The sequence below is a fragment of the Chinchilla lanigera genome, unplaced genomic scaffold (genome assembly GCF_000276665.1).
Source record: "Chinchilla lanigera isolate Chin_1 unplaced genomic scaffold, ChiLan1.0 scaffold00084, whole genome shotgun sequence".
NCBI lineage: Eukaryota > Metazoa > Chordata > Mammalia > Rodentia > Chinchillidae > Chinchilla > Chinchilla lanigera.
The window spans coordinates 6,712,560-6,736,507 of record NW_004955485.1 but is presented as its reverse complement, the minus strand read 5'-3'; the positions used below and the strand labels follow the sequence as shown (position 1 = coordinate 6,736,507).

At 39.1% G+C, this 23,948-nt stretch overlaps 1 long non-coding RNA gene across 2 annotated transcripts in view; it reads right to left on the bottom strand.

Annotated features, from left to right (window-relative positions):
- LOC102028544 overlaps nucleotides 1–23,948 on the bottom strand; it is a 49,358-nt gene that overhangs the window by 6,000 nt on the left and 19,410 nt on the right. Inside the window, exons 1-4 of one of the 2 annotated variants that reach the window (XR_001231082.1) lie at nucleotides 16,843–16,877; nucleotides 9,093–9,142; nucleotides 7,823–8,446; nucleotides 7,470–7,564 (exon numbers count right to left, since the gene is read on the bottom strand). This is a non-coding gene — a long non-coding RNA (uncharacterized LOC102028544). Of the gene's footprint in view, nucleotides 1–7,469; nucleotides 7,565–7,822; nucleotides 8,447–9,092; nucleotides 9,143–16,842; nucleotides 16,878–23,948 lie in introns of those variants that run through there. The other variant, XR_001231083.1, reaches the window with a different exon arrangement.

The window sequence follows — 23,948 nt, the reverse complement described above, 5'->3', positions numbered from 1 at the left end:
GAGTGACTATGCATGTATAGGTATGCATATGTCAGAGCATAGGTGTGAGTACGCACTGCCTCAAAGTTAGTCAGCCCTCCCTTGCTTCCCCTATATTTTGTTGGGTGGGGTCATTGTTTATGCAGCCGGCTTTCCTTCTGTGTCCTGCCTGTCAGCTGTTTTTCTGGTCTCTTGGTGCAAGCCCCAAGGCCATTTGGTACATTTCTTTATCTTTTTTATTTTGTTTTTGTTGTTTTTTCTTTTTCTACCCCTGTCTTTGGCTCGCTTCCCAGGAGAATGTCTCCAGTAAAGTTTGTTTTTAACTCCTTCTAGTCAGGACTAGCTAGAAGACCTAAGGAGGCTCCTATATATTTTTTGAGAGAGTGGTTTCTGCAAACCACTGTCCCCGTGTTTCTATTCTGTTTCTATGTCAGGGACCTGATCTAAGAAATGTTAATATTCCTGTTCAGTGACCCACTGAATATTATAAGTCAAATACAGTCACAGGTTTTCTAGTAATTTGAGGGGGTGAGGGTACTCCTTAATATTCATCCAGGGCCCTAGAATCTCATCTACTGACATACAGTTTACTGACTACAATCATTGTTATCGAGAAATTATAGTTGGCAAAACTGTCATATACTTTAGTATTTTAAGGCCAATGCTTTTAAAGTGACCAGACATTCTGGTGTGCTTGAGACCGCTTCATTTTTATCCCTGATTTTCCTGTTCAAGGAAATAGTAGTTTATCTACAGTGGAATGAAGTCACTATTACTGCTCCATTGCCAGAGACCATGGTGAATCTCCAAGATAAGGCTAAATGTAAAAGCCAGAAGCTCTCAATGGCAACCTAAATCCAGACTCCCTGGACCCAGAACTTAAATTACAAAGTAGGAGTGCTCCAGTGAAAAAATTCTCAGTCCTAGTGAGTGGGCTAGGTCCAAGTCACAGTCCTACCTGCGAAGGAAGGAGAGCCTGCGACACAAGATGAGAACTGGGAATGCACCACACTCTTGCCCTCTAGATTTCCTCTGACCCCTAAGGGCTGGTGGGAAGGCCCACTGTCTGAATTGGTTAAAGGTTTGTATATCCCATTTTTGAAGTCAATACAGAGATGTTTTGCCTTGGAGAAATCATTTCCTTCTATAAGACCCTAACTCCCCACCACTCTCTTCCCTTAAACCAGTAATCAGGGTTAAGTTGCAACGTAAGTGATGGGCCAGCCAAAGGAGAAAAGAGACTGTGCCTTCAAGGAGTTGCAGAACCTAGAGAGGATCAGATTTGGGATGGTTGGACTTACAGTTTTTGACTTTACGATAATAAGAGCAGGAAAACTGTACTTTGAATTTTTTTTAAGTTTGTTTTTTTTTTTTTAAGACAGGGTCTTCCTGTGTAGTTCAGGCTGGCTTTGAGCTTACTATGTAGCCCAGGCTGGCCTGGAACTTGCAGTGATCCTCCTGCCTCAGCCTCCCAAGTGTTGGGATTATAGGTGTGCACCAACACGCTTGGCTTGTACTTTGAAATTTGATTGTTTTCTAAGCTAGTGATCTATAGTATGATTTAATCTTGCACTGTGACAGTTCTATGCAATCTTGAAGGTGAATGGTTGATCCTCTAATGTATGCTGTGTTGCTCAACGACTGTGTTTGGTAGGTTAGATGTACAAAATGCATTTTGGGTGTATGATACTCAATTTATGATGGCTTTATTGAAGCACTGGAGTTTTTACACTCAAATCCACCTACTGTGAAGTAGAGACTTTAACATGTTAACATAAAGCCCAAGGCCCTGGAGAATTTAAGCACCCCTAGAAATGTTAAAATAGCTAGCAAAATTGAACAAAGATAGACTGGGCAGGCCGGCCTCAGACAACTACAAGATTGAGTATCTAATTTGTCATCATACAAATTAGGAAGATGGGTAATTGTTAAAAATGGAAAGATGACTTGTAAATGGCAACAAAGTGGTAATGCTCTTTATAGGTGTCCTCAAACAATTTAAATAGAAAATATAAGCGTACTACAGAAGTTTTCACCCATGTTTCCTACCTAGTGCAGAATGGGACTATGCCTGAGATCCAGATATAAAACCATCTCTCAAGGACAGATGCACAGAACAGTTTCTGAAGCACATGAACTTCTCTTGAGGACTTCAGCAGTTTTTTTTAAGAGGCACAAGAAGGATTTATTAGAGGTGCCACTCCTGTGACAGGCGTAGCAACTCATTGAGACCAGGCCAGGTGGGGCTCTGGTGCAGGTGCACACATGCTGGGGTGAACAACTAGTGAGACCAGGCCTCAGTGCAGGTACACATGCAGGCCCAGGTGAGACCAGCAGGGTAGAAAAGCCTGAAGCACAAACGAGGAGCCAGCAGTTGGTAAGTTAGGTGAACCAGCGTTGAGCTTTCACACACACAAATAGTAGACGCAGACACGTCTGCCATTCTATATCAAAGGGTTTTGGAGAACTCCACCAACAGATGACCAGCCCCAGCCCCCACATCCAGAGGCCAAGATGGGCTTCATACCCAGCATAAATCCCATGGCAAACGTGGCTGGAGTACACAGCACACTTCTGGGATCTATCTTGGACACTACCACAGAACTATGAACACCAGAGGAATTTTACTACTTCTATTCTCCCATATTTGCCTGATTGGCTATCCTTTTCCTGTCTGGTTGGTTTTGGTCTTGTTTCACTTTGTATTTTGTGGTTATTTTTGTTTTGGGGTTCTTACTTTCTCTCTTTCTTCCTTTTTTTTTTTTTTACTGTTTAGGTGTCTTACATTTCTTCTATGTTTTCTTCTACTGATCCCCTTGTTCTCTTTCTTCAACTACCTCTTCAGTTTATACACTTTCATGTGAGTAAACATTGTCTCTTCCCTTTCTGATTCACTTCAATACTTCTTTGCTTCCTCTTTCATTCTTTCCATCCTGTGTCCTCCAGTTTTGCAAAAGTTGGGTGATCATCCTTTGACCTCCAGCCTTGATTCTACTATATTAGACTTCATTCTTCACTTTAGCTTCCCTCTACCCATCTTAACTGCCCCCCACAACAAGTAAAAGAACTCCACTAAGGGGAAAATCACTGCAAGTAAGAATCTGCTATAGTTTGGGTTTTGTTATATGACATTAGAATCTGCTTCTGTGGTTAAAGGTATCAGGTTAAAAGTTACTATAGTTTTCAGTAACAAAGCTTTACTAGATACTACTATTCTTGTTAACTGTACTACTTTAGCCAGGATGTCATACATGTTATAATCAGATTTTCTCCCTTGTATGATAACACTGGGATTGTATGGGGTCATACAAACTACTATAGTTCAGTATCAAAGGACTGAATGCTGAGCCAAATAGCAACTTTCCATCCTTAACAAATTGGGAAGGTAGGTTCTTGGGATAGACATAAAAAGCACCTATGTCTAGAAGACATCCATGAAGAACAAACATCTCCTAGGGAAACCTCTATTCTAATGACAAGGCTACCTACCATAAGAAATCGGCAAGAACCAACAGAGACAACAAAATAAAATAAAAAAGAGAAAATAGAAAATGACAGGATGCAGAAGGAAAATGCAACCCCAGACCCCCAGACTACCCAGAACAAGCCTGGAGCACAATGAGATAGAGGAAATTGGAAGTAACCACTGGAACTTTCTGAAATGATAGCAACAGAAGTGAAAAAACAAGTGGAAAAAGCTATAAAATTATCTCTCAGGTACAAAAAGAAATGATGCTCAAAATGAAAGATATTAGACTAGACACAGAAAAAATGAAGCATTTGGGAAAATGACAGAAACCACAAATGCACAACAGAGGAAAGAAATGGAATCTATGCAACAGAAATCCAAGAGGTTAAAATCTCCATCAAAAGTATACACAACAGATTAGATGAAAGTAATGATAGAATATCAGAATTTGAAGATAGAATTGCAGGCAGTGATTATGAAAAGAAAGATATCTTAAAAATAGCAAGAGACCATGAAAAATCAATCCAACAGTTGCAAGATGAAGAAAAGAATGATGACATAAGATTGATTGGGGTCAATGAGAAAGCTGGAGACTGCACAAATGCCATAAAAAAACTTCACAGATACAATAACACAAAACTTCTCAGGCATGGATAAAGAATTTCATGTATAAATAAATGAAGCACATAGAACTCCAAACAGCCATGACCAAAATAAATCTATACCCAAGGCATATAATAATGAAGATTCCAGAAATTCAGCACAAGAACAAAATATGAAAAGCAGTTGGAGAAAAGAAACAGATCACCTATAAAGAAAAGTCCATCAAAATCACAGTAGACTTCTCAACACAAACCCTCAAGTCATGGGGAGCTTGGAGTGAGGTATTTCAACCCTAAAAGAAAACAAACTTCAACCCACACTGATGTACCCCACAAAGCTATTTTTCAAAATTTATGGAATAATAAGATACTTCCATGACAAAGAGCACCTGAGGAAATTCCTGACCATGAAACCAGCTCTCCAGAATTCTCTGAAGCATATATTAGAAAAAATGAAGAACACAACTACAAGAATACCAATAGAAAGAAGCCAACAGGCAGAGCAAACAGTTAAACAGAGAGGAAAGGCAAGGAACCAACAATAGGAAATAATATGAAGAAAATAAGCCAGTACATATCACCTATAACCATCAATGTAAATGGTCTCAAATCAAAAGAAACAGACTTGCAGAATGGATCAAGAAGTAAGATCTAACAATATGCTGTTTCAAGAAATACATTTAACTCAAAAAAAATTCATAGACTGAAAGTCAAAAGATGGAAAACAATACTATATGTGGAAGGATCCCAGAAAAAAAGCAGAGTAGCTATTCTATTTGCAAATAATGTGAACTTCAAACCAAGACTGATCAAAAGAGACAAAAAGAGTCACTACATACTTGTTAAGGGAAGACTCCAAGAAGAAGAGATAACAATCATAAATATATATGCACCAAACACTGGTCCACCCAACTATGTAAAACAAATATCAATGGACATGAAAAATCAAATAAGCACAAACACAATTGTAATGAGGGACCTTAATATTCCACTGTAACAATTAGATAGATCAACTAGACAAAAAAATCAACAAAGAAATATAAGAATTAATATAAACCTGTGAACAAATGGCCTTTGTAGATGTCTACATGGTGTTCCACCCCACAACATCAGAATACACATTCTTCTCAGCTGCATGTGGGATGTTCTCCAAAATAGACCACATGTTACCCTATAGAACATGCCTAAGTAAATGCAAAGAAATTAAAATTATCCCATAAATCTTATCTGACCATAATGCAGTGAAATTGAAAATCAATGGCAAAAGAAACCACAAAACTGCATAAACACATAGAAATTAAACAACACTCTCCTGAAAAACCAGTGGGTCACAGAGGAAACTGAAGAAGAAATTAAACAATATCTACAATTAAACAAAAATGTAGATACAACATACAGGAACTTATGAGACACAATGAAAGTAGTCACATGAGGGAAATTTATAGTGGTAAATTCTCACATCAGGAAAACAGAATGAGATCAAATAAACAACTTAATGTTGAACCTAAAACTCCTAGAAAAAGAACAAATCAAACCCAAAGCTTGTATGAGAGAGGAAATTATAAAGATCAGAGCAGAAATTAATGTAATTCAGATTAGGAAAACAATACAAAGAATCAATGAATTGAAGAGTTGGTTCTTTGAAAGATTAAATAAAATTGATAAACTTCCAGTCAACATTATCAAAAAGAGGAAAGAAAGGACTCACATTCAAGCAATTAGGAATGAAAAGGGTGAAATCACAATGGATCCTGTGGAAACTGAGAAGATCACTAATACCTATTTGAGAATCTTTATTCTAATAAGATGGAAAATGCAGAAGAAATGGATAGATTCCTACATATGTGTGAATTACCACAGTTGAATCAAGAAGATATAGAAATTCTGAATAACCCAATATCAATTAATGAAACTGAAAATGTAATTAAAGACTTACCAGCAAAGAAAAGTCTAGGTTCTGATGGATTCATGGCTAACTTCTACTAGAAATTTAGAGAAGTTTTAATGCCAATACTCCTCAAACTCTTTAATGAAATTGAAAGGGAAGCAATACTCCCTAACTCATTCCTGGAGGCAAGTATTACCCTGTTTCCAAAACCAGAGAAAGACCCAACCAAAAAAGAGAGCTACAGGCCAATCTCCCTAATGAAGATAGATGCAGAACTCTTCAATAAGATACCAGCAAACAGAATGCAGCAAATTATCAAGAAGATTATATACAATGACCAAGTAGGATTCATCCCAGGAATGCAAGGATAGTTCAACATATGCAAATGTTGAACAATAAATGTAATACACCGTATCAACAGAGCCAATGACAAAAATCACATGATCATCTCCATATATGCAGAAAAAGTTTGACAAAGTCCAACACTTATTCATGATAAAAAAAAAAACCCTACAGAACATTAGAATAGATGGTCTTTACCTCAATCTGATAAAAGCCATCTATGGCAAACCAACAGCTAATCACACTAAATAGACAAAAACTGAAAGCTTTCACTCTAAAATCAGGAACAAGACAATGTCCACTATCACCACTCTTATTCCATATAGTTCAGAAGGCATAATTTTTAATCAACTTTACCCACCCCCTCAATCTTGTAAAGTTGATTGGGAGAGTTGCTACAGGTCCTGCACATAGTTTCCCCTACTATTCTAACATGCTTCGTTTGCTGCAACCAATGAAACAATATACATTTTTAGTAACTGAGCTCCATACCTGTATCATCTTTACTATCACACTTTTTCTACTTTAGTATCTCATTCAGAAGACCATGTTATATTTAGTTCTAATGTCCCCTGAGGCTCCTCTGGGCTAGGAGTTTCTATGACTTTCCTTGTTCCAAATGACCTTGATAGTTTGAGGAGTACTGGCAGGTGTGCTGTAGAATGCCCTTCCATGTGGATTCCTCTGCTGTTTCTTAGGGTTAGCCTAGTGTTATAAGTTGGGGAGAACACTCTAGAAATCAAAGGTGCTCCTCAGCCACATCCTACTAAGGGTACATGCTCTTAACATGCCCTACTACTGCTGAAAGTTGATCACTTAAGAAGACAGCATTTGCCAGGGTCACTAGTTACTTTTCATGTCCTTTCCATGTTATACTCTTTGGAAGCAAGCTACCAAGCACAGCTCATCCTAGGAGCAAGGAGTTCCACTAAACTTCCTTGATGGGAAGTTATCTATACATCAATTATTTAGAGTTTATAGGAGTTGTGTCTCTTCTTGTCCATTTATTTATTCAATCATTTATTTATATTACTGTGGACTTGTGGTTATTTATTTTATACTTTGGGTTATAACTCAATCCTTTCTTTTTTGCCCAGTTTTTCCAGGTTTGGCCATTGGGATTTTTTTCACTTGGCTTCTAGGTCCTTTGTTATGCTCCCATCATTTTAAGTTTTGAACACTTCCTTACCTTCTGGAACTGCAAGATGTTCTCAGCTCATCTTGTATATTCTTTGGCCCAGTCCTGGAATCAGCCTTTCCTCCCAGGAGTCCTGGTTCCTTTTACTGGAGATTGGTGTTAGAAACAAAAATCTGGTCACTAGGTGTGTTTGTTCATACTGCGATGTTGTCACTTCTAGGCCACCTGAATGGATAGGGCTAAGAAATATCTGTATATGTACTATCCTGTGTATATACACTTATTTACAATCATTTCCATATGTATCTGTTCATACATATGCTATGCTAAATATGAGTTCATATTTGTCTCCGATTCTAACCCAGAACCACATACTTCATTCAAGCTTCCCTCTCCTTGCTCACCTGGAGCTTTCCTCTCCGCAGGGAGAAACCTGGCTCCCACCATCTGCCAGCCATTGACATTCGTTCAATCCCAGCACATGCGTGCAGTGGTTTCAGAATGGTAGACTTGTACCCTGACCAGCACTCTCACCAACTAGAGTATAGTGCTAGATACAGTTAACTTTTGTCTTCAGTCTTAGTTTCCAGTCATTTCCAAATATATTCCCCATCCTTTTCAGTGAGGTTAAGATATAAATCTGTGATATACTTCATTTCTTTTGTCACTGTCGGTTTTCCATTCTGGGATCCCTCACCCATCCCAGTTGATTGTTTAAAAATTTGCATACATTAAGGTTCACTCTTCAGCAAAGTTCTATGGGTTTTGACAATGGACAGAGTCACCTCACCAGCACTACAGTAGCATACAAAATCCTTTCAAGGTCCTCAAAATCCCCCGTGCGTCACAGAGTGAATGCTTTCCTTTCCCCAAACTCTCAGCAATAACTGGCTGATCTGTTTTCTGTCTCTATAACTTCTGCCTTTTCTAGAAAGTAGATTTCTCCAGGCTTATCATTCTGGCTTCTTTTACTCGGAAATATGCATTTAATATTCATCTGTATTGTTGCACGGATGGAAAACTTGTTCCTTTGAAAGAAGAGGATAAATTTTAGTTTACTTCAGTAATGAATTATATCCCATGAATTTAATATCTGTAAATTAGTGACCCCATCAAAATTAGTATTTGTTTCTTCACATTCAAAAAATAATACAGCCAGATTTGATGATCTGTCTTTAGTTATAGGTGATCAAAGAAGGCTTTTTATTAATTTGAATGTTGAAGGGTTTTTCCTAGAAAGTAGCAGACATAAAAGTTCAGAGAATAGGTAAAATATTGGGGCTGTTGTGTCTACAGGAGAAGGTGTTCAATCTTGATGTAAGAGGAATGTAAACTAGAATTATTCAGTAATATTTGCACTTCACAGATTGGCATAGATCAAAGAGTTTGGTTACATAATGTGTGGGTGAGGGTGTGGGAAAGCAGGAACACTAACACATCCCACGTGGAAGTGTAAGTTGGAGTACACTTTTAAATTATGGCCAGATAAAAATTAAAATATAATAGCTAGGCATGGTGGCACACCACCTGTAATCTCAGCACACAGGAGGCTGAGGCAGGAAGACTGCCATGAGTTCAAGGCCAGCCTGTGCTACATAGTGAGAGCCTGTCTAAAAATCAAATGAAATAAAATAAAATAATGGCAAGAGATATCAAAATTACAAATGTACATACCTTGTGGTTCTGCCTTTCACATCTAGACATGTTTCTGCAGTGTTACTTTCCTGTGTGTAAATGAATTATTAGAGATTACTTAATGCAGTACTATTTGTAATGGCTTAGAGTCAGAAACAACATGAACGCCCATCAATAAAGGGCCTGATAAATAAATTACATTGATTAAATTAAGTTGTATGCTGTCATTAAAAAGATGATGTGAAAAGATCTTCCGGGTACATAAAAATGTAATGTATGGAACACTGTGCAGAGCACCCTTCCACTTACTTCCAAAACAGTTGTTTGCACATGCAAAAATTATCTCTTTGAAGGACACTTGAGGAAGGCATAATGATGTAGACTTTAAGAAAAGCAAAGTCTGGATGCAGAGTGGAAACAGACCTACTTTTCATTGTGCATCCTTTTTGTCCATTTGAATGTAACTGGAAGGCAACACATTGAAATTTAAAATTACTCTTTGAAGAACATAAACTAATTATACAGAGCAGTAGTGAAGGAGGAGCTTGTCATCTGGACATAGCCATATCCTGCCTGTGAGACCAAAAAGAAGATGAATGGCATAGAACACAGCAGGGTCAGTGCAGCTACTGTGCCAGTGATTCCTTGGTCAGCTAAGGATACCCTCATGTCTAGGTGTCAAATGCCTACACAACGAGTGCAGCATGCAGGTCATTTCTTTTTTAACAAATGAGAGAAAATTTGCTAAAAGTGTAAGGAAAATATTTATATTGAGGATTCAGGCCTGGGAAACATTCTGGACAGTCTATCTCCTTTCATCTTCATGGCTATGAAATACCAAGTTGTGTCAGTTTAGTCACCAAAAGAGATTACAAACATCTAGTCTTCTCTTTACAACTTCCCTAATCCAAGACTGGTAGCCCCTAATCCTTCCATTCTAAATTCAAATCCTTAGTATTGTGTGATTGCCTTCACAATACACTTTATCCTTCTTCAAGACATTTATCCATGCACAAGATATTATCGGTATACTTAATGTCTACTTCCCCAACTTGAATATAAGCTCATGAGGTCACAGGACTGCGTATGTTTTACTGATCACTGTCTTCCAAACTCAAAAACTTTTGCTGGATGAATGAATGAGCTAGATCATGGAACCCACCAGAATGTCTTTATGAGGTATGATTTAAAAATGTGGTGAATGCTGTTGCCAAGTACTATCCAACCGAAAAGGCAGGCTTATACAAACACGCAGTGTGTCCTCATCCACCTGATTCACTGCATCTGGCACTCTGTGACTTCTGGCTCTTCCCCAAAGTCAAACTAACCAGGAAAAGTAAACCTTTTGAACTGATTCAAGATGTTAAGGGAGCCCTGGCAGCACAACTAAAGATGCTCACAAAAGAAGACTTTCAGAACTGCTTCAAAATGTGGCCAGAATGATGGGTTCAATGCGTTCAAAGCAAGAGAGAGTGTTTTGAGGGGGTTGATGTCAGTGTGTCTTTTACTGTAATAAATTAATTTAAAAAAATCACCCTATTTTTCGGTCATACCTTGTATAAAGGACACTGAGGAAACTATTAGGAGATTAATTATCAGAAACAACTGTGTTCTTGGTCAAAGAAGACAATCTGGAAAATGTGCTAGGTCTTTTTAGTCTCTGACCATTACAGATTTACCCTATATTGAGAACTGTCTGCCTCTGTGTTCTGGCAATAGGCATACGACTTTAATACCAACAAGTTGAGCAATTAATAGTCTTTTCCATTGGGAACTTGGTCCTCTCTACTCCGCTTTGGTGCAGAAAAGCAAACAACTTAAGAGAAGTCACAAGGTCAAAGGAGACTATTATTTTAGCAGCTCCTCCCTAGCAAGCTCATACAGGCTGAGCGTGACTCAGAGTTCATAACAAAGTCTAACTTCAGGCATTTCCAGAAATAACTCTCCACAGAAGCCCAGCTCTTGTAATTGAAGATGACATTGACCTCATGTACTGCTAGTGCACATTTTAAAACTCTCTGGGAATCAGGACCATCATAAAGAAGGTTCCAGAGATTTATGTTACCAGATTATAATGGTCAAGAGCACTTTGTACATTTGTCTCAAGGTCCATTGCATTGTGATGATTTATTTATGTGTCTGTCTCCTTTACCATTGGACTGCTCCCTCCCTAAGGGTGGGAACATAATACAAATTCAATAAATATTTCTTACATAAATAATCTGGATTCAGTCATGAGATTTGATGCTTGAAAGAAGGATCTCTTGACAAAAGAGTTTATAGAAACAGTTGTAGTTTGATTTCTCATTTATTAGATCTGCAACCCAGGGTATCTCATTTATCTATTGTCATCCCCCCTTTTAGAAAAATTGTGAAGATTTTAAATGTATAGTGTAATATGAAGAGTAATAAAATTAGTATCTACCCACCTATCAGCTTTATAAAATTTTAATATTTTGTTAAATATGGCAGAGAGAATACCATGTATTCATTAAATCCTCTTTCAGTTTCCTCTTCCCAGACACACACACAGGGAAGCACACGTCCAGCCTCCACTGTGGTTGTATTGGTACCACGACCCAAGTCCCACCCACCGACTGTAAGCAGGTGTGGTGTATTTTGTTTTCAAGGTGAGAACAGAAGAATGACTGAGTTCTCTTTCTCTGCTGCAGAGATCTTGGAAACCATACTTTTAAATGGCGGTAGGTGAAGATACTGGAGTTCCCATCGGTTTGTATCTGTGAACGACTAGGTCAGCACTGGGTGTTGTGAGCTTTTAAAACACCCCTGCCAGTCTGATCACAGTTTCAATTTGTACTTTGTTGATTATGAGTGATGCCACGGATCATTTCAAATGCACCTCTGTCATTTGGGCTCTTCTGTGAGTGCCTGTGTCTTGTTCATTTTCTCATCCTTGAGACACAGTACCCGACGCCTACAACTTAGGAGGAGAGCTTCATTCTGACTCAAGTTTCAGTCCACAGTCAGCTGGCTGCTAAGCAGGACAGCATGACACAGGGGCCTGGCAGAGGAACGGCTGCTCGTGTCATGGCAGACAGGAAGCAGAGAGAATCAGTGGTGGAGCCGGGAAGGAAGACAGACCCTTCCTGGTCACACCCACTGCGTCCTACCTTTTCCGTCCAGGCCCTACCTCCTAACAGCAAGTCAGCCCTAACACCCTCCTAATCCAATCATCTTTCAAAAGCCCTGCCTATGAGTGCATGGGGTTCAGGGAACCTCTGGATATAAACTGTAGCAGCCTATTTTTGTATTCTTTGTCCATGGTGGTGGTAGGGCTTTGTTATCCTAGTATTTACTTTTTGTTTGCTTTTTCTGATGCTGATGATTGAGCTTCTGTCTACTAAGCACACATTGTACCAAAGAGCTTCACCCTAGCCCTATTCAAACATTTTGTAGGCACACTTTATATATCCTAGAAACCGATCTTTTTAAAAAAATCACTTATACTCACCGTACTTTCTCCAAATCTGCAGCATATCATTTTTTTTCATTTTAAAGAAAATACAAAATAATAAAAAAAATTAGAAATTATGCAGGATTTCAAAAAACAAGGTGATATGGATTCAACAATGGTTGTTATATTGCATATTGTAGCATATCTTTTTTACTTTGTTTAAGTATCTTTGCTGTATAGAAATTTTTTTTTTTTTTTTTGGTTTTTCTCCGGTACCGGGAACTGAACTCATGACCTTGCGCTTGCCAGGCAGGCGCTTTGCCGCTGAGCTAAATCCTAGAAATTTAAATTCATCAATGTTGTTCTTATACTTTGTATAAGAATTCTTTCCCATATCAAGATCATAGAGATATTTTCTTGTACTTCCTTTAGAAAGTTTTAAAGATCTGCTCTTTCATTCCTAAGTCTATACCTGTGTGTGCGTGTATGTATTTGTGTGTCTTGTAAGAATATTATTTTTCACTAAAAATATTCAATTTTCCAAAGAAAAATTGGTACTAGTCCATTTTTTTCATTGATGATAATATAATGTTTATTTTTTATTCGTACATTTTTGCACTACATAATGCTTACATTGCTTGCATGGAGTTGGTACATATACAGAACACATCTTTTTTTTTTTCTTTTTCATTTTTTCTGGTATTGGGAACCGAACTCACGACCTCGCTCTTGCCAGGCAGGTGCTGCGCCACTGAGCTAAATCCCCAGTGCCAGATCACCTCTTAATTCCTTCATAAATTCCCTTTCCTTCCCTTCTCCCCTCCATCTCTTAATTCCCTTCCCATTTGAAAAAGGTGTATCTCCCTGCTTCCCATTATCTCTTTTATTTTGCTCTTTATTTATATTTTGAATTTCTCATATAAGAGAAACATGACATTTAAATTGTGCATCTGAGTTACTTCAGTCAATAAAATAGACTTAAGGTGCATCCATTTTCCGACAAGTGATTCAAACTTTTCTTTCTTTATGGCAGAATAGCACCCCATTGTGTGTAAATACACATTTTCGTTATCCATTCATTTATTGATGGACATATACACTGCTTCCAAGATTTAGCTATTATGAATTGTGCTGCTGTAAACATGGGTGTGCATATATCACTGTGATATCATGGTTTTAACTCTTTTGGGAAGGTACCTGGAAGGGGAATAGCTGGGTCAATAGGAATTTCTATTTTTAGTTTTTTGAGGAATTGCCATACTGATTTCCATAGTGGTGGTACTAGTTTACATCCCCACTAATGCAGAAAGGTCCCTTTTCCCCCCAACCCTACCAGGATTTGTTATTTGATTTCTTGATTATAGAGTTTCTTTCTGGGGCAAGATAAAATCCCAGTGTTGTTTTAAGTTGAATTTCTCTAATGGCTAGCAGTGTTGAGCATTTCTTCATGTGTTTACCGGCCATTTACACTTCTGTGAACTGTGTATTCATCTCACTTGCCCATTTTTGATTGGGTCTTTTATTTTGAGGGGGAATCTAATTTTTTTTAGTTCTTCATATATTCTAGGTATTAGTCCTCTGAGGACTAGCTGGCAATTCTTTTCCACTGTGTAGGTCTTCTTTTCACTCTGTTGGTTGTTTCCTTTGCAATGTAGAAGACTTTTAATCTGATATGATCTCATTTGTTGACTCCTGGTACTATTTCTTATGCAACCAGGGTTCTGTTCAGGAAGTTCTTGACTATGCCTATGACCTCAAGAGTTTTACTTATTCTATCTTCCAGCAGAACAAGTATTTCTGTATTAACACTTAATTCTTTGATCCATTTTGATTTTACTTTAATACATGGTGAGAGATATAGGTTTAGATTCAATCTTTTGCATGTGGATAGCCAGTTTGAAGTTTCTATTCATGTAGGGGTCTGCCTGCAGTTTCTCTAACACACTATCTCTAATAGTCTGTCTTAATTGCTGTAAGTCTTAGCATCTGGTGGCATGAGTATTCCTCCATCTTGATCTACATTATGGTACCTATCATTCACCTTTTCTTGGTATCTAAATATGAACTTTATGTTCGACTTGTTATGAATTTCAGTTTATATTCTGTTGCTATTATTATGGTTGAGAATAGGATTTTCTTACTGTTACATTTTGTAGTTAATATTAATGATATGTAGGAATACTATGGATTCCATGTGTTGATTTTGTACCTAGAAATCTAATTGCACCATCAGATGACTTGTGTCTATGGGAGCCTTGGAATTTGTAGACAATCTATATTCTTTAAGAACGGCTTTGTGCTCACTTTGGCAGCACATATGCTAAGAACGGCTTTGATTATTGCTCTCCAACTCTTTTATTTTTCTTGTACAGTACTGAATGGAAGTAGCAAATCTTATTCTTGGTTGTAATTAAAACGCTCTTGAAGTATGTTAAAATATTTAAAAAGCATCAAGTGAGCATGCTTCTAAGTATTTTGCTTGCTCAGTGGTTGATTGGCTTATTTTGTCCTATAAACCTGATGAATATATTTAAGGTAAGAAAGTATATTTAACCTTTGTTTTATGCTTCCCTCTCTTAAACTATAATACTTATATATCACCACCTGTTTCTGTAATATTTTGCTAGACCCTTATGAGGCTTAAATGAGATATCACACATTCAAATGTCAGTTAATGTGTGTTTGTGGGTATTTGTTTACAGCTGGGAAACAACGCCTAGAACATTTCTGGAGCATAGTTAGTGTTTGATAAGTACATGCTGGATGAGTGTGATGAAAAAGTATTAAGCAGACGTTTCATAGAGAGTACAGTGGTACTTTTTTCTGCCTCAGCAGGGCAGAAATCTTGAGGTAGGCCTGCTGCTGGTCCCTCTGTTGTCTGTCAGTGGCAAAAATCGCTATCTTATCTCAGGACCCTGTTTCTAATCTTGGAATCCATTTCAACTCATTATTCTAGACAGCCATCTCTAATCCACCATAACTGGCATACAAAAAACAACTTATTTACCAATTCACTTCTGGTTTGGTTAATTTAATAGCATATAACCTCTCTTTGATTGGGTATGATTTTATTACAAAAGAGAAATTTAGGAGTTAAGATTTCTTTCCCAGAGGTAAACATCCGCAGGCTTTTTACAGAGCTATGTAGCCACCCACACATGCACAATGACACAGAAGAGCTCAGTCTAATTGGCTCATTCTTCTTGTGTATTTCTTCATAAATGGAAAACACAATGATATTACGTAAAAAGTAACATCAGGCCTATACAAATATTTCCTTTTTATTAGTAAAGTGCTCTGTTCATAAGTTTATCTTTCTTAATATGCAGCTGGCTGGAAATGAGAACTGGGAACACTATTTCAATAAAGAGATTAAAGGGTTTTATTTCTAAAAATCTTTCCAGCAAAGCCTGCTGAATCTTTCATTTCTGACAGCTAGAAATTGAGGTGAGTCATAAGCAAGAACAAACAAGCACTGCACTTACAAAGTAATTGTAAAGCATATAATTTGAACCCTTAATGTTGCTTCTCATATTACATTTGATATTTTCATATCCTTCCATGTTACTAGTCTACGATTTCATGTCCAAAAAGGACCTTGCTACATTTCTCTTCCTAAACATTTCAAGCTGCCCTGCCCCCTTTACCTACCATATACCTTTGCAAGTTTTTGTCTTAGAACATGCCACATTTAGAGATTAAAGATAGAAATGTAAGGCTGTGTCCCTGGAAGAATATGTTCGTTTACTGAGGAGATAGAAATTAGAATTGTGTATGGTATGGAAGCAGATACACCACACACTTCTGGTTTCACTGTGGTCCTTGATGCCTGTTATTCCCACTCTGGCTCCCTGGAGATGGACGGGCTCCAACTTTGTACTCGTGCTGCTGGGCTTTTAGGAAATGTGTCATAACATTAAAAAAAATCAGATGAGATATTCTCTACCAAGCAACTTTGCCAAAATCAAGCCTTGAAGCTCTTATAAAGGATTAAAATGTCAAAGCTAGTACTTTGCAGTGAAGGGCATGCATCATTATTTTGTTCTAATCTGCAATCACCTGACAGTCTCAAGAAGCAAATTTGGCCAGAAATCAGAGTTCCAAATGTTGTAAAGTCATTGTTGCTTTTTTATTTTGATTCAGCCTGTTCAAAAGCAATCAAGTGAGGAAATGTGCATGATGTTACATGGAAAAAGAAGTTACAAAACAGTATATATGTATTTTTAAGGTCTCTAAGCATCAATTTCATCTATAAAAATAATCATAGCATCTATTCTGTAGGGTGCAGTGAGTATTAAGTGAAACAATCTATGCAAAGGATACAACACAGTGCCTGTCAAGAAAGTAAGCAATACCTGACATGATAACACATACCTGTAATCCCAGAATTTGGGAGACTGAGGCAGGAGGATCACAGCAAGTTCAAGGCCAGCCTGAACTACATAGGAATACCCTGTCTCAAAAGAAAAGTAATCAATAATATGCAGTTTTGTAGACTACACATTGTTACCAATATTTTAGAATACAGTTTGGATGGATATAAATATCTAAATACCAATGATGAATATTTTGAGGTGCTGGGATTATAGGTGAGTGCTATTTTCTTTCCTTTGTTTTGACAGTATTGCTAAATTTTTTTCCATAGATCATATTAGTCCTTTCTCTTTTGTAAGATAAGCACAGAAGCAAGTCTTCTACAGAAGTACTCAGTAGGTTCTCACACACTGTAAGGGGGAGGATGAACACAGGTGAGTGTTATCGCCGAGATGTATAGAGCTACCTTGCTAGGCCATTCTAGTGGCCCCAGATGCATCCTGCCTCCACAGTTCACACCCGCTTGCAATATAATGTTGCTGCTCTACACCTCAATAAAATCAGTCTCATTTTCCACCCTGTGCATCTGGGCTGGCCTCCTGAGTTGCTTTGACTAGTGGAATGTGATAGAAACAATTTTGTGTGAATGCTGGAACCTAGAACTTGCAGCTAACGCCTTTACCACCTTACAGTCCTGAAACACTCCACGCTGGGCAGAAGCCCGCTCAGTCTACAGGAGGGCTAGTGTGGGGCTGGTACCCACCTATAATCCCAGCACCTCAAGAGCCAGCACTGACTATGGAATGTGGTGACATCATCCTGGAACCTCACGTGAGTGACCCCGGTGAGTTCTGAAGAAGAGGAGCCCAGATTGTCCACACACGGGATGGTGACATACAATATAACACCTGTATTTTAAGTCATCATGTTTCGGAGGGGTGGGTGATGGGAGAGTAGATTGCAAAACCCCACTCCTTGCAGGTGCTAATGCTGCCCGAACAGCTCCTAAGTCCAAGGGACTGCAGGATCAAGGGCTCTCTCCAAGCACATATGTGCTCTTAGTAGAGAGAAAGGAAAAGGTTGGGTTTTGTATTGCTTTTTGATCATAGCTTCAATTTATACTATGTATGTGGTTGTTAGTTGGAAATATGAAACTGAGAGGGCTGCTAACCAACTACCCCACAGGTAGGGGTGATCGTTCCCAGGAGTCCAGTTTGGTGATTTTTTTTTTTTTTTTTTTTTTTGGTAGTACTGGGGATTGAACCCAGGGCTTTTGGACTGAGCTGCATCCCCAGTTCTTTTTAAGCACTTTTTTTTTTTTTTTTAGACTGGGCCTTGCTAAATTGGTAAGTGGCTCATACTGGGGTCAAATTCACAATCCTCCTGCCTCAGGCTGCCAGAGAACTGGGATTATAAGTATGTACCACTACAGCCAGCTCCAATGTTTGAAATATTTACTCTTCTTTTCCTATTATATGACCTCCCTCTTCCTGAGGCTGACCTGACTGAGATATCAGGGGAGCAAATATCCATTCATTGATTCCCTAAATGTTTACTGAACACGTGCTCCATAGGAGACTGCAATAAGCAGAAAGAGGAAAGGCCTTAGCTGTGGTTCCGGGTCTTCACAACAGGAAGATAAGATGTGTGGGGAATGACAGTAGAGGGGAATGCACGTGAAAAGACCAAGTGACTGCGTGGGCAACTCACACACCCTGTGATGAGGGGACACAAGGTTCTCTACAGCCAGGCTCATCAGGGTTGGGTTAATAGGAAACGTGCAATTTGATTTTAGTCATTGATTGGGCTAGTCATTGATTGATCAACTATCTTTTTTTCCACAAAGAAAAAAATGGCTAATAAAATACTAAAGGATACTAAAACTTATCTATAATTACAGAAATTCATAGTAAAACAGTGACCTTCCAGGGCTGCCAAGTATAGTTGTTTGGCTTGAGCACTGTTATGGCTTGAGCCTAGATGTCCCCCAAAACCTCATGTGGTCGTAGATGGGGGTTTTCAGAGGTGGATGGATCTAGAGTGTGTGACACTGGCATTGATTCATGGTGCAACGCTAGGACTAAGGGCACTAGGATTAAGGGTGAGAGTGCAACCCTCCTAGGTAGCCTGGATAAGATAAGGGAAAGAAAGAGGTGAGGTCAACTCTTGTTGCTTTTGCTACATCCTGCCTGCCATGAACTGTTTCTCCTCTGTGATGCCTGTCTGCCATGCCACCCTGCCTTGGAGCCAGCTGCCTGTGAACTAAAACCTCTAACCTGTGAGCTAAATAAACCTTTCCTCCTTTAACTTTGGGTGTCAGGTATTTTGTCTCAGCAATGAGAAAAAGTAACTAAAACAAGCACTGTACAATGGTGGTCAGCCAAGGGGGAAAGCTGGGTGGAACTAGAACTCTCAACGGCCAGTCCCATGTTTTAACACAGCCTCTGTCTATGTAGGAGGTTGCAAGGGTTGAGGAAAAGAGAGAGTTTTAAATCCATTCACCCAAATCTTTAAAAATCCACTCAAAGGCAACTTGGGTTTGTAGGAACTCTGAAATAGTACTTTCTACCCATTGTTGGCAAAGATTTTAGAGGAAGTGAAGGTAACAAAGACAGAGGCATTGTTTTGCATTGATTTGGGAAATTTTTATTTTATTCTTTTATTTTTGTTTTTTTGAGATAGAGTTTCACTGTGTGGTTTTGGCAGGGCTTGAACTCACTTTGTAGCCCAGGTTGGCCTCACTCTTGAAGCAATCCTCTTGCCCCAGCCTCCGGAGTGCTGGAATTAGAGGCATGCACCACCATGACCAGCTGATTTAGGTAATTTTAAAGTTTAAATTGGTATTGTTTTCTTTGGAAAGTGATTTGGCAGTTTTAAAAGCACTTATAATTCTTATAACATTTGATCTAGGAATTCTACTTCTATGAATTTACCCTATAGACATTCTATGCAGTAGACAAAGATAATATTTGAGGATGTTCCTTGAATATTATTTGTAAAACAAAAACTACCTACATAAACACTACCTACATAATTATGTAGTGATATATTGTTAAAGAATTGTGGCATATCTGTAGTGACATGAAAAGATATACAGAACATATTTAAAAGAAATGCATTATACAGTTACACATTATACTCTCTATTGTGGTTTTGTGTCTCGATGTCCCCCCAAAGCCTCATGAAGTCATGGGGTGGGCTTCTAGAGTTTATGACTGATTCATGGTCCAATGTTGGGATTTGGGTGTAAGTGCTACACCTGCCCTGGGGCGGGTAGTTTGCATACAGTATAAAAAAGGGAAAGAGGCTTGCTCTCTGCTGCTCCTCCTTTTTTGCTCTTGTTGCTTTTGCTGTTTTCTGCTGTCATGAACTGTTGCCCTCTGGCATGTCCTACCCTGCCTTAGAGCCAGCAGAGTATGGACTGAAACCTTCCACAGACTGTGAGCTAAATAAACCTTTCCTTCCTTAATTTTGAGTGTCAGGTATTTTGTCTCGGTAATGAGAGAAAAGTAACCAAAACACTCTTGCTTATGCAAGGAAGTGACTGCAGATGTAGATCTCTAGGACATTCTTGGGAGGATATATAAGCAACAGTAACAGTGATTGCTTCTGGGATGCAGCCCTAAGGAAGTGGCGCCAGCTCTGCTGAGATTTCCAAACCTGGGATGCCCCATGGGAGATTTCTCAGTTGGTGGAGATGGGCAGTCTTGATGAACCTGCCATCATCCAGTTGATGCTGTGTCTGCCTCAGGAGGCGATATGGCCTGGCCTGGAAAAAGGATCTTTAGCTCAGACAATTCTGAAGAGTACTGAGTGGGGGACACTGGAAGTCACATTTTAATACCATGTCTGCACCAATAGCATTTTCTGTAGGCCAATCACTTAATTTTTTGCTTGTTTTTGTAGTACTAGAGATCAAATCTTGGGCCTCACACAGGTTTAATAAGTGTTCTACCACTGAGCTATAACCACAGTCCACCAATCACATTTTAAATTTCAGTAAAGACATTCATAACCAACCCTCCCTCCCTCCTTCCCTTCCTTCCTTTTTCCTTCCTTCCTTTCTTCTTTCCTTCCTTCCTCCTTCCACATCTCCTTCCCCTCCCTTGCTCCTTTTCCTCCTCCCTCTCTTCCTTTTCCTCCTCCTCCTACTCTTTGTCATTGTTCTTCTTTGTTGCTGTTTATGTGGCTTGTGTCTAGATGTTCCCCCAAAGCCTCATGTGGTCATAGATGGGGCTTTTGGGGATTCTGCTGAATTTAGGGTGTGTGACTGATCATGGTGCAGCGCTAGGATTAAGAGTTCTAAGATCAAAGGTGTATAATTGCTAAATCAATTCACTAATTAGTTTGGCACCGCTTTAATCCCAGTAGTCTGGATACAATATAAGGGACAGAAAGAGGCTTGTCTTGTCCCTTGCATGTGGCTGGTGTCTTCTGCCCACCATGAACTGTTTCTCCTCTGTGATGCCCCTCTGCCATGGCAACCTGCCTTGGAGCCAGGCGACTATGGACTGACCCTTCTACAAACTATGAGCCAAATAAACCTTTTTTCCCTTAACTTGTGAGTGTTGGGTATTTTGTCTCAGCAACCAGAGAAACTAACTAGCATACTGCGTTGAGGATGGAACCCAGGGCCTGCGGCATGCTAGGCCAGGACTACCTCTGAGTGACATTTCTGCCCAATTAGTCCTTTCAACCACAGCTGATGTGACTAAGAACAGTATTGGATTTTGGCCCTCAGGCCTTTGACTCTAGCTCCCTATATGAAAATACTGACCAACATCATTTACATGTTGGTCTTCTTAAGGGCTCAACTTTTTACATCAAGCCAATTATGAAAAGATGAAATGTCTCCTATAGCAGAAACATCACTGTTCTTTTTCTGTTTTTAAAACCTGCCTCTATTTACTGTTAAAAACTCATACCACAGGGCCTTTAAATCTTCTGGTTAATTTGCTATATTTTGTGCTTGGGAGTAAAAAGGTTACCAAAGTCTTCCTTCTGTGTAGTGCATGGATAAGTAATGTGTTGATCATACAGAACCTCTCATCCTTTAACAAAAATGATGCCTTGTTGAAGTGAAATAAGCGCACCACCTTGCAATGCTCTTGTATTAGTAACTAAGCTAGTTTGTTTGGCCAGCTCAGTAAAGTGGTGAGTAATTTGAAAATAACTCGGTTGGCTTGATTTGCAGGAGTGTACCACCTTGTAAATGAGCTTATTTGGAGGATCTGGATACTCTCAAAGCATAGTGGGATGCGGCCTCCCTGTGGGAAACAGAATCATGGGGATTAAGGGTAGACAAAGGAAGAGAACAAGGGCTTCTAGGTCTGTTGGTTTAGCAGGATCCATTCTGGCATTGGATGTCTTCAAAGCAGGCTTTAGCTTTTTTGTTTGTTTGTTTGTTTTGTTTTTTTTCTGGTACCAGGAATTGAACTCACGACCTTGTGCTTGCCAGGCAGGTGCTGTGCTGCTGAGCTAACTCCCCAGCCCCTTAGCTTTTTGTTAATAATAATACTATTAATTCCTTAACTCTTGTTATGTGAGCTGACAAAGATGAAGACCAGGGTGGGGGCGGGCTCCTCAGTGGAGCAGAAATGCTCGGTGGGAGCAAAGAACTTACTACAGATTCCACCTGAACCCACATTCTGTGAAAGTGAGTGAATGCCAATTAGAAGCAACATGTCTATGGAGCAGTATAATTATCAGTGCTAATCAAAGGTAAAAACCACCACAGAGCCTTCCATAATATAGGGAAGATCACAAAAAGAGGAAGACCATCCCCAGGGGTAACTCAAATTTGTATGAGTGTGGGGGGACATAGCAGTCACTGCTAGTTGGAGCTGGCACCTGGGGTACTTATTGCCAAGCATTTTTGCTCACGTTGAGAAGAACTATGTCGTTATTTGTCCACTTCAAAGAATGGTGGCTGTTAGTGGTGATGATGGGGTGGCTGAGGTCCACTAGGTAACACTCTCCAAAGCACCCGGTAGGGAGAATATTTTTAATTTTGGGTAGTCTGGTAGAGAATGGTATCTCATTGTGGTTTTAATTTGCACTTTCCTCAGGATTAATGCTGTAGAGCATAGTGTCATGTTTATACGTCCTCTGAGTAGTATGCTCTTTGGTGATATGTGTGTCCAAATATGTTGCCAATTTTTAATTGGGTTGGCTGATTTGGAAGGGGCACCCCCAGGTAAGTTGGGATACCTATGCTCTACTTCTGAATCTGATTCCAGTGTTGCTGTGCAATATTTGAGCAGATTATCCCCCTTTTTCAGCCATTGGCAGATGACAAAGTGGGGCCCTCTGCTCTGTAGGTCTTCTTTGAGTTGCAAGATTCAAGTTCTGTGTCAGATATATATCTCACAAATATTTTTTCCTACTCTGTGGCTTACTTTTCTTAATAGCATTTTTTAAAGAGAGGAAATGTCTTTCATATTGATGAATTTTTTTTTATTTCATTCAATAATTTTTTTGAGGTACTGGGAATCTAACTGAAGGCTTTGAGCATGCTAGGCCAGTGCTCTACCACTGAGCTACATCACCAGCCCTCATTCAAGAATTTTATAATTTGGGCTTTTGTGTAATATTTAAGGAATCTTTTCTGAGGCTTAGATCACTATGGTTACTTTCACGTTTTTAAAAATATTTTATAATTTTAGCTCTTACATTTAGGCCTATATTCCAATCTGAGTCAATTGCTGTATACATTGTAAGGTGGGATTGTGGGTCTCACCCCCTATGTGGCTAATTGTTTCAATATCATTTGATATTGAAAATATTATCCTTTCCCCACAGAATTGTCTTGCTGCCTTTGTCAAAAGCTAATTGACCACAGGGCCAGACTCTCTGTTATGTTCAACTTTTCCATTTTTCTGTTTTTAGGCTAGACCTACACTTGATTACTATTATGGTTTATATCTAGCTGTCCCCTCAAAGCCTCCTGCACTCATAGGTGAGGTTTTTGGGAGGTGACTGGATCATAGAGGTGTGGTCCTCATCACTGGATTAGCCCACTCATGAATTTATAGCTCAGTGTGATATTGGGAGGTGAAGCCCGGTTGGAGGAGGTGGGTCACTGGGGGTGTGGTCTGGAAGGGTGTACAGGCTCTCTCTCCCTCCCTCCTTCCCTGATTGCTTCCTGCCACCATAGCATTAACTGC